Here is a 13,786-nt window from a genome sequence, read left to right on the forward strand (position 1 = left end):
AGCGGCTTTGACATGATGAACACAGGAATGGACAGGACATTCGCCCGATGCAAGCTGATGGTGGAAACCCTTTAGGAAGACGAACGCCAGAGAGATATAGCATTAATAATAATGGTTATAATACTGATATGGAATGATGGTAATACCACTGCCACGTGTACTAGACACCTAGATAGCTCCCAGTCAACGTCCTCCGGCTCACTGCCTCTAACTGTATCTTCTATCTCTGTACCAAGCTAATATATATCTCTACCTAGCAAAATGAAGGGCAAATGTCCACCTTATTCGTTTTGAGAAAAAGTTGTTTCAGCGCACAATTCCCGTTATTTAGTTTTTTATTTAAAGGGAGAGAGGGAGTGTGTGTGTGCAATGGTCTATTTACTGCACAGAATGATGTTGAAACCATCAACTAATCGAATAAGTATTAATATTCTCTGACCTTATCAGGAATGACTTATATTTCTTAGCCCACATAGATAATAAACGCCTATCTTCCGAATTTGGCTAGTCTGGGGACCTGAATAAAATTTTATTCTGATAAAATAATTAATAGAACTGACGGCGTAAAGTAACTCCAGGCCGAACGGACCTCGGACCCGTTCTAATCCAATCCGCCCATATTTGTACCGAAGAAGAGATGTGGGCCGTGGCAAACCAATGGAGATCAATGCCCAACAGATATGGAGAAGCCACCGTAGATTGAGTAGATCTTCAGATGAATCTACGCAAGCATCAGGAGCATCAAAGACCGAAGAAGAAGTTGAGGAGACAAGAAACCGAGGTAGTCTAGAGGAGAAGGTAGAAACAAGAGGATGGAAGCGAGGGGACGGAGGAAAATAGAGGCGAGGGACTGGAGAGAGGAAGACGCGAGACATCTGAAAGGGTTGTCAGCGGAGAGGCGACCGCACACTGCTGAATTATAATGTGAGAGAAAAGAGCGGTGCCTGGTGGAAACAGGCAGTTCCAACACCATCATGTGCCGAGAAGCATTGCAAAACCTCTCTGATGGAGAGAGGACACTCAAGATTCAGAAATGCCAATGTAAATTGATCACCCTGGGTGGCCCTTGTGAAGTAGAGGGGGAGGTGGAGATAGTTTTGGCACGGTGGTGATTTAGTAGGGAAAACTTGCAGGTACATATTGTAGGAAGTATGCCTAGGGAATATAAAGTAATTGTGGGATGTGACCTACTAGGGAAAGTGGTTTAGGGTAATAGATGGGGAAAATGGAAGGTTAAGTTGGGAGGAAAAATCTACAAATGTTATTTTCAGCGGAAGAACGTGGGCGTTCGGGTTGGAGCAATAACCAAGCCGAGGACTGGAGACGAAGCCTTAGGAGGGAATACGAAGATATCTTTTTCAAAGAAGGGGACAAGCTCGGGACGACCGGGAGAACAGTCCATGAGATCATACTAAAACAAGACAATGTGACATACGTTAAAGAGAGGAGATACCCGCAGCCGCTACGTCACCACATCCGAGGAGAGCTTCAAAGTTTAAAATGCCAGGGAATAATTATTGATAGAACTTCCCCGTACAATAGTCCGTTGTGGGCAGTGAAGAAGAGCGCGCCTGGTGAAAGGTACAGGGTGGTGATTGATTACAGGAAGCTGAATGAGAATACCGTTGACGGAAAGTATCCGATTTGAAGACATTTTGAACAGACTGAGTGGGGCGACGGTATTCAGCACATTGGACTTGAAGGCAGGATATCATCAAATCAAAATGCACCCTAAGGATCAACATAAGACGGCATTCACATTCGAGAGAGGACACTACGAATTTACAAGAATGCCGTTTGGACTGAAAAATGCTCCCATAACCTTTCAGCGCCTGATGGACGAGTTTTTCAGGGGAATTGACGAATCTGTATGTCAGATTTATATAGACGATCTCCTAATGTTCAGTAAGAGCGAGGAAGAAATTTGCAGCATTTACACAGCGTATTCCGAAGAATTAGGAAATTCGAGCTGAAGTTATCTGGAGAGAAATCATCCAGGAACAAATTAATTTTTTGGGCCACACGATTTCCAGGGAAGGAGTTAAACCTGACGCGGATAAAGTTGCAGCTATACGGAAGATGGCTGTTCCTAGGGATGTGAAGGGAGTTCGGAGGCTGTTGGGAACTTTAAATAATTACCAAAGATTTGTGCCAGAAATGGCTGAGTACCTCGTCCCACTCAACAACCTTCTCAAAAAAGGGAGAAAGATGATCGAAGACAATATAAGGCGGTGCATGAAGAGGCTACAACAAGAGCCGGTGCTTGCGTTCCCGGACTTCACTCGCCAATATCAGGACGATTTGATCCCGGCCAGGCGTAAAAATGACCAGATCTGTAAAATGTTGAATGATGCTTCCAAGCCTAGAGAAAAGTGTTACTGTACGTTGGAAATGAAACCGTTTGGGAGAAGAACAAGCGGCTTTGACATGATGAACACAGGAATGGACAGGACATTCGCCCGATGCAAGCTGATGGTGGAAACCCTTTAGGAAGACGAACGCCAGAGAGAGAAGTGACTGTAGCATATCATCAGGGCAAAAGAAATCACCGAGGAATCTCGGAGACCCTGCAAGCATTGAAGAGGAGGTACTTTTGGTGGGGGGTGAAGAAGACGATCAGTGAAGTTGTAGGAAACTGCGAAGTTTGTCTACGCACAAAGTATGACGGACATCCACCAAAAGGCAGACAAGAGGAGACACCTACCGCAGGTGCACCACTCAACGATCTACAGGACAGGATTTCACACGGAGAGGAAATCAAATGGATCACCATAATTGATCTCTTCAGTAAGGCGGCAATGGCGCACCAGGTGCAGGAAAAGTCGTCGAAAGCAGAGCTGGAAGCTCTCCGAATGTGGTTTCAATTTTACGGAGTTCCGGAGCGCATCTCATCAGATTCAGGAAGAGAATTTGACAATGCCGTGATTCGAACAGAAATGAAGGACCTTGACGTAAAATGGCATCTTAACACACCAGGGCACCCCAAGAATAGAGAAGGCATAGAGCGGTTTCACGGCACGTTGAGTGACCATCTTCGATTAAGGGGGACTGGGGAAAAAGGGACTGGAACCGGACGTGGCAATGCCTAAGGCGATTGCGGCATACAATCATTCCATACATACAGTTACGGGGTTTACACCATTTGAGATCCTCTTTGGGCTTCGAGAACACAGGAGGGACTATAAGAGCACGGCAGCAGTCGGAGAGAAAATACACAACAACCATGTTGCCCGATGGCCCGGGGAAGAATGGAAAAGGAAAAATCCAGGAGGGTAACTCGGGAGAATTTAAAGGTCACAGATAGGGTGGGAGCAATCAAAATCGGGACGAATGTATATAGAAAGATGGGGTCTAACAGGGGTAAAGAGATACAGCGATATGAGGGTCCATTCAGGGTGATAATTATAAGGGAACACAATATTATAACGATGGAAAGTATTAGAGAATCCAAAAAGAGGAGAACTGTCCATATTGAAGAATTAAAACTTCCGGCAAGGATAGTATGAAATCTGAAGTGTTCCCATACTAGATTAGATTACAGAAAATTAGTTATTTATTCTATTTATTGTTTTTTTTAGTGTGTGTGTTTTTTAACGGTTCTCAGGCGAAATCGGTGAGTTAAATAACATTATTAAAGATGGAGATCGCATCATGGAGAGTTTGGCAGCCAAGGTCTCAGAGAAGAATGGCGCGATTTCCCTTAAGGCAGCGCTCATATGCCGGATCAAGCGAAATATTTTGAACCATATTCAGGTAAACGAGGAAACAGCATGGCCAGAAGTAAAAGAAAGATTAAAGAAGGCCTATGGAGGAGGTAGATGGTCCCCAGAAGAAGACATTTTCTACATGCTGCGGGAGAGGAGAAAGCACGAGCAGTCTAACGGACAGAACGCGTCCACGCTGTTAGGCCACTTTAATCTGGCCATAGAAAAGATGAGAGACTCTTGGAGCGGATGTAGTCAGTTGGAGTATTAATTTGATCGACTTTCTCGACCGCACTTTTGTGGAACGGGCTCAAGATATGATCGATACGAGGGGGAGTCGGAGAAAGGAAATTAATACTCAAATATTTTCTTTAAACAGAGGGCTTGTTGGGAGCGATAGGACAAACCATGCATGGAATTCCCTTGAAACAGGAGAATGTGGCGTACGAAAAAGAAAGCCGGTACCCGCATGCGATGTGGCAGCACATTCAAGAATTGAAGAACCTCAAGAAACAAGGCATCACTGTACGTCACCCTACAACAGCCCTCAGTGGGCAGTGCGGAAGAAAAGCGCACCAGGAGATAAGGGAGAGCTTTATAGGGTGGTGACTGACTACCGTAGCCTTAACGACAATACGGTGGATGACCCCATACCAAGATTAGAAGATATCCTGGATAGACTATGGGACCTATGGGGAAACCTTCTTCAGTACCCTGGATTTGAAAGCCGGGTATCACAAATGCACCCAGAAGACCAGCACAAAACGGCCTTTACATTCGAAAGGGGGCATTACGAATTCACAAGCGTGCCCTTCGGTCTGAAAAATGCCCCCATCACGTTTCAGCGGCTGATGGACGAGATTTTGTGAGGAATCGATGAGTCCATGTGTCAGGTATACATGGACGACCTGCTCGTTTTCAGGAAAACGGAGGAAGAACATGTGTCCCACTTGCGCAAGGTGTTCGAACAGATCCGGAAATTTAGGTTAAAGTTATGGTGCGAAAAATCACTGTGTAAATAAGCACTGATAATGCATATATATAGGAGTATTATAGAGAGAATAAAGGCAATATCATTCTAGTAAGCGTTCTATGTTCCAATTCAGTTCCCTTTTTTCCTTTTTTTTAGTCTTTATATATATGAACAAGGGAAGGGAATACGCGAGACATCTGAAGGGGATGTCGGCAGAGGGGTGACCGCACACTGCTGAATCATAACGTGAGGGAGAAGAGCGGCGGTCTGCCTTTGATAGAGATAGTAGGAGTGAGGTGCCTAGTGGACACCGGCAGTTCCAACACCATCATGTGCCGAGAAGCCCTAGACAAATCGTATAGTGAAGAGAGGACACACCAGATTCAGGAATATCAATGTAAATTAATCGCCCTGGATGGCCCTTGTGTGGTAGAGGGGGAGGTAGAGATAGGTTTGACCCGGTAGAGATTTAGCAGAGAGAACTAGCCAATTGCGCAGAGAATACAAAGTGATTGTGGAGTGTGACCGGCTAGGGAAGGTGAGTGCTTGGATTAAGAATATCAAGGAAAATTGGAGAATTATGTTGGAGGGTAAAATGTACAAATGTCATCGACAGAGTAAAATCGATTGCGCACGGGTCGGAGCAATCAATCAGGACTGGATACAGAGGCTTAAGAGGCAATATGAAGATAGTTTTTTTAAAGAAGGAAACATGGTTGGGAAACCGGGAAGACATTCCATGAGATCATACTAAAAGAAGATAAGGTTACATATGTGAAAGAGAGGAGATACCCGCAGGCGCTACGTCACCACATCCGGGAAGAGCTCAAAGGTTTAAAACACCAGGGAATAATTATCGATAGTACATTTCCATACAATAGTTTATTGTGGGTGGTTAAAAAGAAGAGCGCGCAGGGTGAAACTACTGAAAAGTACAGAGTGGTGATAGATTACGGGAAGCTGAACGAGAATACCATTGACGAAAAGTATCCAATCCCCAGATTTGAATATATTTTAGTCAGGCTGGGCGTGGCGACGGTATTCGCCACACTAGACTTGAACGCCGGATATCATCAAATCAAAATGCAACCTAAGGATCAACATAAGGCGGCATTCACATTCGAGAGAGGCAACTATAAATTCCTGCCCCTGATGGAAGAGTTTTGGAGGGTAAATTGGATGAATCAGTATGCCAGATTTATATGGATCACCTTATAGTGTTCAGTAAGAACGAAGACGAACATGTGCAACATTTCCCCACGTACGGAGTTCCTGAAACAGCAGAACACGTAATATTAGAATGCTCCGCCATGAAAGGACACCGAGCCAGGCTGTCAAGAAAGACCGGGATTTTCCCCTGTTTGAAGGAGAAGAGAATTATCCCTTCTCCAAGGAGTTCATTCAAAGGTGGAAGGAGGTGGTGGACCCAACTCATTTCACAATGGGAAGGGCTTGCCGCCCATCATCGGCGAGCCACCAGGAGGGAAGGAAGCTGGACCCAGACTGAGACCAGGAGGGCTGGACCAGCCTAGTAAGTGTAGGAGGCACCCAGTTGGAAGCGCACCAAGAGGGCCAACCGAAAGGATGCAGTGGATTTAAATAATTAATAAAAATTTAAAAAAATAAGAATTGGAGATCTTTGGGAGCTGTGGCATGCGCAAGCCCCAGCGCACTACCCAGATCACAGATAGGATGGGAGCAATCATGATTGTATATAGAAAGTTGTAATCTAACAGGGGTAAAGAGATACAGCGATACGAGGGTACATTCAAGGTGATAATTATAAGGGAACACAATATTGAAACTATAGAAAGTATAAACATTTATTCTATTTATTGTTTTTATTTTTAAGATCGTTATTAATTTTTGAAAATATTGTCTTATTCATTCTAACTTGATCAACTACTGAAAACAATTTTGTTTAAATTTTATTATTAAGTTTAATTTATGTATGTATGTATGTTTAGCATTCATTTAAGGGAGCTTTTGAGTTTTTACAAGGATATGTATACGATCTCCTCTACGTCAATCACCGTGTTTCTATAATCGCGTTTGCGCCCTCTAAGTCCGAACAGAATTTCGACTGGAGCGAATCCCGTTACCGTATGCACGGAGTGGTTATAGGCTGCTATAGCTCTTATCATAGCATCGTAAGCTTCCAGGCCCTTATCTAGCTGGTACACCCGCAAGTGATCGCTTAACGTACCGTGGAGCCTCTCTATACCCCCCCCCTGCACTTAGGGTGTCCTGGGGTGTTTAGATGCCACCTTACCTCCAAAGCCTTCATTTCTTCTCTGACGTTGGCATTATCGAACTCCCGTTCCGCATCAGACGATATCCCTTCCGGTACTCCATAGAACTGGAACCATAAACGCAGCGCTCCCAATTCCGACTCGGCCGATCTTTCTCGAATCTGATGTGCCATGGCCACTTTGCTAAAGAGGTCAATCACCGTAAACCACTTGTAGCCCCTCCAGGTGAGTGTCCATTTGTAATTCGACTAACGGTGTGTTCGCCGTCGGTGTGTCCTCTTGTGTCGCCTTGGGTGGATGTCGGTCGTATTTGGTGCTGAGGCACACCTCACAGTTCCCGATTATCTCCTGAATCGATTTCCGGATATTCCATCAGAAATATTTCCGTCGCAGGGCTTGGTAGGTCTCATTCAAGCCTCGGTGATTGGTCTTCCCCTGGTGGTATGCCAAGGTGACCTCCCTCTGTTGATCTCTGTCCTGAACGGTTTCCACCATTATTAGGCAACGAACGAAGTTTCGATCCATTCCGAATTTCTCCAATCTCTAGAGGCGTTTTATCTTCTCCCAAACAACTCCATTGGAGTTCCCAACGGATAGATGGTATGTTCACCCCGGTTTGGATGCATCTTTTAACGCTCGGCAGATCTCATCATTCCTGACACCAGGTGCCGACCAAATAGTGGTGATCGAGGTCTTTCCGTATTTAGCGAAGTCCATCTTCATCTATCCGGAAGTTCATGTCTTCCAAATTATTTGGTGTGATTTATCGTTCACCACCTCCTCTAGCTCTTCCATCTCCGTTGGTCTTCCCTGAGTGGAGCTTTCGTTCTCGGATGATGGCTCATGGTCGTTACCCGTCGTGCTTTGCGTTTCTTCTTCCCCTGGCGTCCAATCTCGCAAAAACTGTCTCGCCCCTCATCTATTGCATTTACGGCGACCGCGCGGGATAGCCAGTCAGCGACTATATTTTCTTTTCCTGGTTTGTGCTGGATTACGATGTTGTACTGGTTGAGCAGTTCCTTCCATCTGGTGACCCTAGCTGAGGACTCTTTAAGCTTCCCAACCCATTGAAGCGGTCTGTGATCTACCCGGAATTTCCTCCCGAAACCATAGGGGCGAAAATGTTCTACCGCCCACACAATACCTAACAGTTCTCGCTCAAGTGCGCTGTACCTTGTCTCTGCATCTGTTAACCGCCTGCTACCGTACGCCACCGGTCGCTCTCCACCTTCGCAATCCTGCGACAGTACCGCCCCCAACGCATACTCACTTGCGTCCGTAGTGATGATAAATGTACGTTCAAAGTCCGGGAATGCCAACACCGGTTCCTTCTGAAGCGCCTCCATGCATTTTCTAATGTTTTCCACCATATCGGGCGTCACCTGCACCCTATTTCCCTTTTTCAGAAGGTTGTTGATGGGTACCAGATACCTGGCCATCGCCGGTACGAATCGTCTATAGTAATTCAGAGCGCCCAACAATCTCCTGATTCCCTTAACATCCGTTGGAATCGCCATTTTCGTGATCGCTTCTACCTTATTTGCGTCTGGCCTGACTCCCTGTTCCGATATTGTGTGACCTAAAAAATTTATCTGATTTCTACCCAATATTGATTTTTCGCACGATAACTTTAACCCAAATTTCCGGATCTGTTCGAACACCTTGCGCAAGTGGGGCACGTGATCTTCCTCAGTTTTGCTAAAAACGAGCAGGTCGTCCATGAATACCTGGCACATGGACTCGTCGATTCCCCGTAAGAATTCGTCCATCAATCGTTGGAACGTAATTGGGGCATTCTTCAGTCCGAAGGGCATCCTCGTAAATTCGTAATGCCCCCTTTCGAATGTAAAAGCTGTCTTGTGCTGATCCTCCAAGTGTATCTTGATTTGGTGGTAGCCGGCCTTCAGATCTAAAGTACTAAAGATCGTTGCCCCACCCAGTCTATCCAAGATATCTTCTAGTCGCGGTATCGGGTATCTCTCGTCTACCGTGTTCTCATTAAGGCCCCGGTAATCAATTACTAACCTATATTTTTCTCCCTTGTCTCCCGGTGTTCCCTTCTTTCGCACATCTACGATGATACCCTGTTTTTTTTAGATTACCTAGCTCTTCCCAAATATACTGTCTAAGCGCATGTGGACCCCTCCTCTCTTTAACGTAAGTAATTTTATCTTGTTTCAGGGGGATTTGGTGCATTGTTTATCCAGTCGCCCCCAGTAACTCTCCCTCCATGAAGAAAATATCTGTGTATTTGTCCTTTATTTCCTGTCTCCTATTCCTCCCCCCTCCTTGGATCGCACCTATCCGTTTGGTTCCCCCTTTCGAAGCTCGCTACACCGATACCTCCTCTTCCCCAACCGAACCCTCCACAGGCCCTTGTTATTCCTAATCCCCGCGCTAGCCTTCCCTAGTAGATTGCAACCTATAATAGCCTGATATGCACGGGCCATTTTCTCCACGATATGAACCTCAATACCCCATTCCCGTAAATCAATGTCCCCCTCCCCTTCTACTCTACAGGGCCCACCCAGGGTGATTAGCTGACAATGACATACCTGAACATCCATCTGGAGTTTCCTCTCACCGCCTCTCAGCTTCCTCAGCGCCTCCCGGCACAGGATGGTGTGGGAGCTCCCCGTGTCCATGAGGCATCTCACGCCGCTCACCTCGATGATAGGCAGACCGCTGATCTCTCCTTTGATGTTGAAAATCTCTAATGTGCGGTCGCCCCTCTCCTGGCATCCACTTCAACTCTCTTGCCTTGATCTTCTTCCCTCACTTACTCGGCGCCATCTACTGCTTGGCGGTTTATTGCTCCGTCCTCCTCTTCCTTCCCTCTCTGTTCCTGAGGCTTCTGATGCTTCTGAGGTTTCACAAGAGGACTCAGTAGGTTCATAGTCCTCACGTCTTTTCCGCCGTATCCGCTGGAAATTTATTTCCATCGGTTCCCCATGTCCCGTCTCTGCCCTTCTGTAGATATAAGGGCACTGTCGTGCTATGTGGCCTTCGTTGCCGCACTCAAAGCACCTCGTGCGGGGGCATTGGGCCACCAGGTGTCCTAATATTCCGCACCAATGGCACTTCCTGTCTTCTTTCCCTCCTCCGTTGCGTATTCTGCCATGGTTCGGCCGCCTTTCTCTACCCGTGCCTCTGTCTTTACCACTATCTCTGTTACCGGTTCTCTTCTCTTCCATAGTGTTGATGTCTTCCTCTGGGGACCATCTGCCTCCTCCATCGGCCTTCTTTAATCTTTCCTTACTACTAGCCATGCTATTTCCTCGTCTGCCTGAATATGGTTCAAAACACTTGAGGGAAATCGCGTCATTATTGTCCAGCAACTCCTCTGAGACCTTGGCTGCCAACATCTCTATGATGCGATCTCCACCTTTAATAAAGTGATTTAACTCACCAATTTCGCCTGAGAATCGCTTCAAGTCAGAGATAGCTTTTCTAATATCCTGAGAGGTTACTGCTCTCACTTTCATTTTAGCCAACATATTGGCGTGAGCAGCCGCGAGTGGTCTCTGGTAGTGGGGGTAGCGCTGGAACCGCCGCCGGGACTGCCAGGACAGCCGGGGGCCGCAGAAACTCCAGGAGCCGGTTGCGCCAACGGGATCTGTAGAACTGGCTGCCTCAATGCGGGCTGTGGTTGTTATTGACCATCACCATTAACCATCTTGGTCAGTAAAAAAAAATGTTAATTTAGGCGAAGTGAAAGATGAACGAGGTGAAAGAAAAAAAATCACGGATGAGAGAACAGTTTAAAAAAAAATATGTTCAGTCGGTGAAGGTTTTATGAAAAAGATTTTGATTAAAAAAAAATTAAGATTTAGAAGAAGAGAAAAAAAAAATCTTCATTCAGTGGAAAAATATTCAATCAGTATCCGGGTCTCGGCACCACTCACGAGCACTTGGACTGAAAGACTTGAAGAAAAAGGAAAAGGGGGAACAGAATTAAACCGCACGCTTGCTAGAAAGATACTACTTTATTATCTCTGTGATGCTCCTTATAGACATTATTGAAGTTTATTTACATGGGAGTTAGGATTAGAGTTGTGTACAGGCCTTGTCCAACCATAACTTATATATATATATATAAGTTAGCTGTATATATGCTCATGATAATAAATAAGAACTCTGTACTAGTAGGATTAGTTACTTCTAAGTTTGACAACAAACCAATTCCTATATTTACCAGATGATTGTAAAAATAAAGCGAGTTGTTAAGTATCCTTGTGTCGTTACTCTGCCCGAACCCCCTTTTATTTTAAGGTAATCTTTCAGTCTAATCATAAGTTTTATATATATATACATTTGTGCTACGATTGCTATCAGTTTTGATTTTTATTATTTAATAAATTTAATTAAATAGCTCGCTTTCTTTTAAAGTTATTTAAAAATCATTCTTCAAAAATAACAACTCCGTGCATGAGGCTATTTCAAACGTTATGTTAGGATACAGAACTAACTGGCCAAAATGAGGAAATGATATGAACTCATTGGAACCCGAAAATTGGAAAATTTAAAGAAAGATGACGAGGTTGGTTTAACACAAAATTTGATTTTTTAAATTACTTTAACACTTGAATAACTGAATGCATCCATTATAGATATTGAACTGGAGATGGGACAGAGCTAAGAGTAAAGATGTATTTTTAAAATTTTATGAACCTGTTTATCAAAAGATATGTCAGGGCAATATCTAGAAAGGAATCCCTCTAGTGTATTTTAAAACCCCTCAACTGCAGCCAAATCAGGATAAAGTCCTATGGATTTTATTATTACTGAACACAAGACCAAGGATTCTTAAAACAAACATAGCTACCACTCGTAGCCCAAATCCAACTGTATTACTGACCACCTTCATGACGGCTGATATTACTGACAACCTTCATGACGGCTGACATTACTGACCACCTTCATGACAGTTGATATTACTGATCACCTTCATGACGGCTGATATTAAAATGCTCAGTCAGGATAAGAAACAGAGAAATCGTTAATTTTCCAAATGCCACTTACATTGACAAACTTTGTTGTTTATTTCCTAATTTAGCCTAAAAATGGTTATCAAATTTTCAGAAAACGCGAAAATTACATTTTCTATATGCTTTATAGTTTTTTGTTTTAAATAATTTCTTATTCTGTAATAAATAATTGCTAATTTAAATAATTTTGTTAGATCATACAGTACCGCTACCTCATTACTTACTACTTTGTATTAGCTCCTCATTTATTCTATCGAGATCTCGATCTTGTACTTTTAGCCTTATAAAGGATATTCAGTAAGATATTCACTTTAAAGAGAGATAATAAAGAAGCCAAGTGTAGGAGTCATTCAGGTGTTTAGTTTCGGCTTGAGGGAACTTGCAGAGGTCACTCAGTTCACAATATTACAACATAATAACAACTCTACAAGTATATTCAAAACTTAGCCCAAGCTCTGGTTCATTAAAGTATTAAATAATTAAAAATTATAATAATTCTGACTATTCAACGCTCAGCAGGTCACATAAATATTCGTATATTATTCGTAACTTTTGAATGAAGCTTTAAATGATCTGCAAATATGGATATTTGATATTCAAAAGATAATCGCATTAATTAACAAACTTATTTGGTACTTGATGGCAACATCCCCCAAAGATAAGCCCTTTAATTAACAAACTCATTTGGTACTTGATGGCAACGTGCCCCAAAGATAATCCCATTAATTGACAAACTTATTTGGTACTTGATGGCAACATCGAATTCTTTTAAAATTTTCATTTCATTATTTTTTATTTATTTTATTAAACAATCAATTAAATTACCCCTTTTCTAATTAATATATTCTTTATTACTCATATCTCACCGTAATCATTGTTTAAATTTTAGCCCTTAACACGTTTAAGTCAAAACGTTAGCATATCTAATAAAATGGATCTAAAAATAATTACGTCGTGAACATTTCCTCCAAATTTTAGAAAGTATTTTGTACATTTTACGAAATTAAATTAAATTTTCCCTATACAAGAAATCGCTCACAAATGAATGTATTTTAATAAAGGCAGTTCCCTTAGAGGAGTAGAATTGGACAGATCTAGGAAGCAGTAGGGACAAGGTGCCAACATTCCCCAGCAAATTATCTCAGAACATGCGGACCTCGATTAGAAGGAAATGGGGATTTAATTCCAGGCCGAGTGGGCGGCTAGTTGGCACCACGCTTCACCTGCCCTAATAGACACCTCCAAATAAACCAAGTAATAAGGTCCTCTGTACCCTCGTAGAATAAAATTATCTCTTCTTTCATAACTATTTCTAAAATTAATTAATAATAATAATATTCCATAAGTTCTTGCTTCAACTAAATTATCTTGCCCTTCTTGTACGCAATCAGGAGGGCAAATTAGGAAATATTTTAAACTTCTGCCAGAATCTGGAAACTAGCACGGCCTATGGCACAGGTCCCGTGGCAGCAGTTGTTACAATCACTACCATCCTGTAAACTATCACATTTACTATCCCAGTAGTATTATTGTACAATCAGGATTTGTATTGATAGTAACTACCTGCGCTTGCACGAGAGCGTTATATATAAATAATAATTTAAATGTTTTATTATTATGAGCATCATCAAAGAGGTTAAGTTGACTATCAGCATTATCAAGGAGATTAAGGTTACCACCAGCATTAAAAAATGCAGTGTCTCACTGGACACAGTCTGAAGGAATGATAGTACTGTGACGACAGGAATCTATCACGCAAAGGTATTTACATATTATTGCCATTGACAGCCATTTTACAGCGTTAGCCATCAGTACAATGCTATAGCCCCTAAGCTGCTACATCTGATATCTAAACTCATAAGTTTAAAC

At 43.1% G+C, this 13,786-nt stretch overlaps 1 long non-coding RNA gene across 1 annotated transcript in view; it reads right to left on the minus strand.

Annotated features, from left to right (window-relative positions):
- Window positions 1–13,082, minus strand: part of LOC136796210 (uncharacterized) — a 24,339-nt gene extending 11,257 nt beyond the window's left edge. Inside the window, exon 1 of the long non-coding RNA XR_010843904.1 lies at window positions 12,142–13,082. This is a non-coding gene — a long non-coding RNA (uncharacterized lncRNA). The remainder of the gene's footprint in view (window positions 1–12,141) is intronic.
- Between the last annotated feature and the right edge of the window lie 704 nt (window positions 13,083–13,786).

Source organism: Halyomorpha halys, unplaced genomic scaffold (assembly GCF_000696795.3).
Source record: "Halyomorpha halys isolate HHAL.00 unplaced genomic scaffold, Hhal_1.1 Scaffold229.1, whole genome shotgun sequence".
In the NCBI taxonomy this organism is placed as follows: domain Eukaryota; kingdom Metazoa; phylum Arthropoda; class Insecta; order Hemiptera; family Pentatomidae; genus Halyomorpha; species Halyomorpha halys.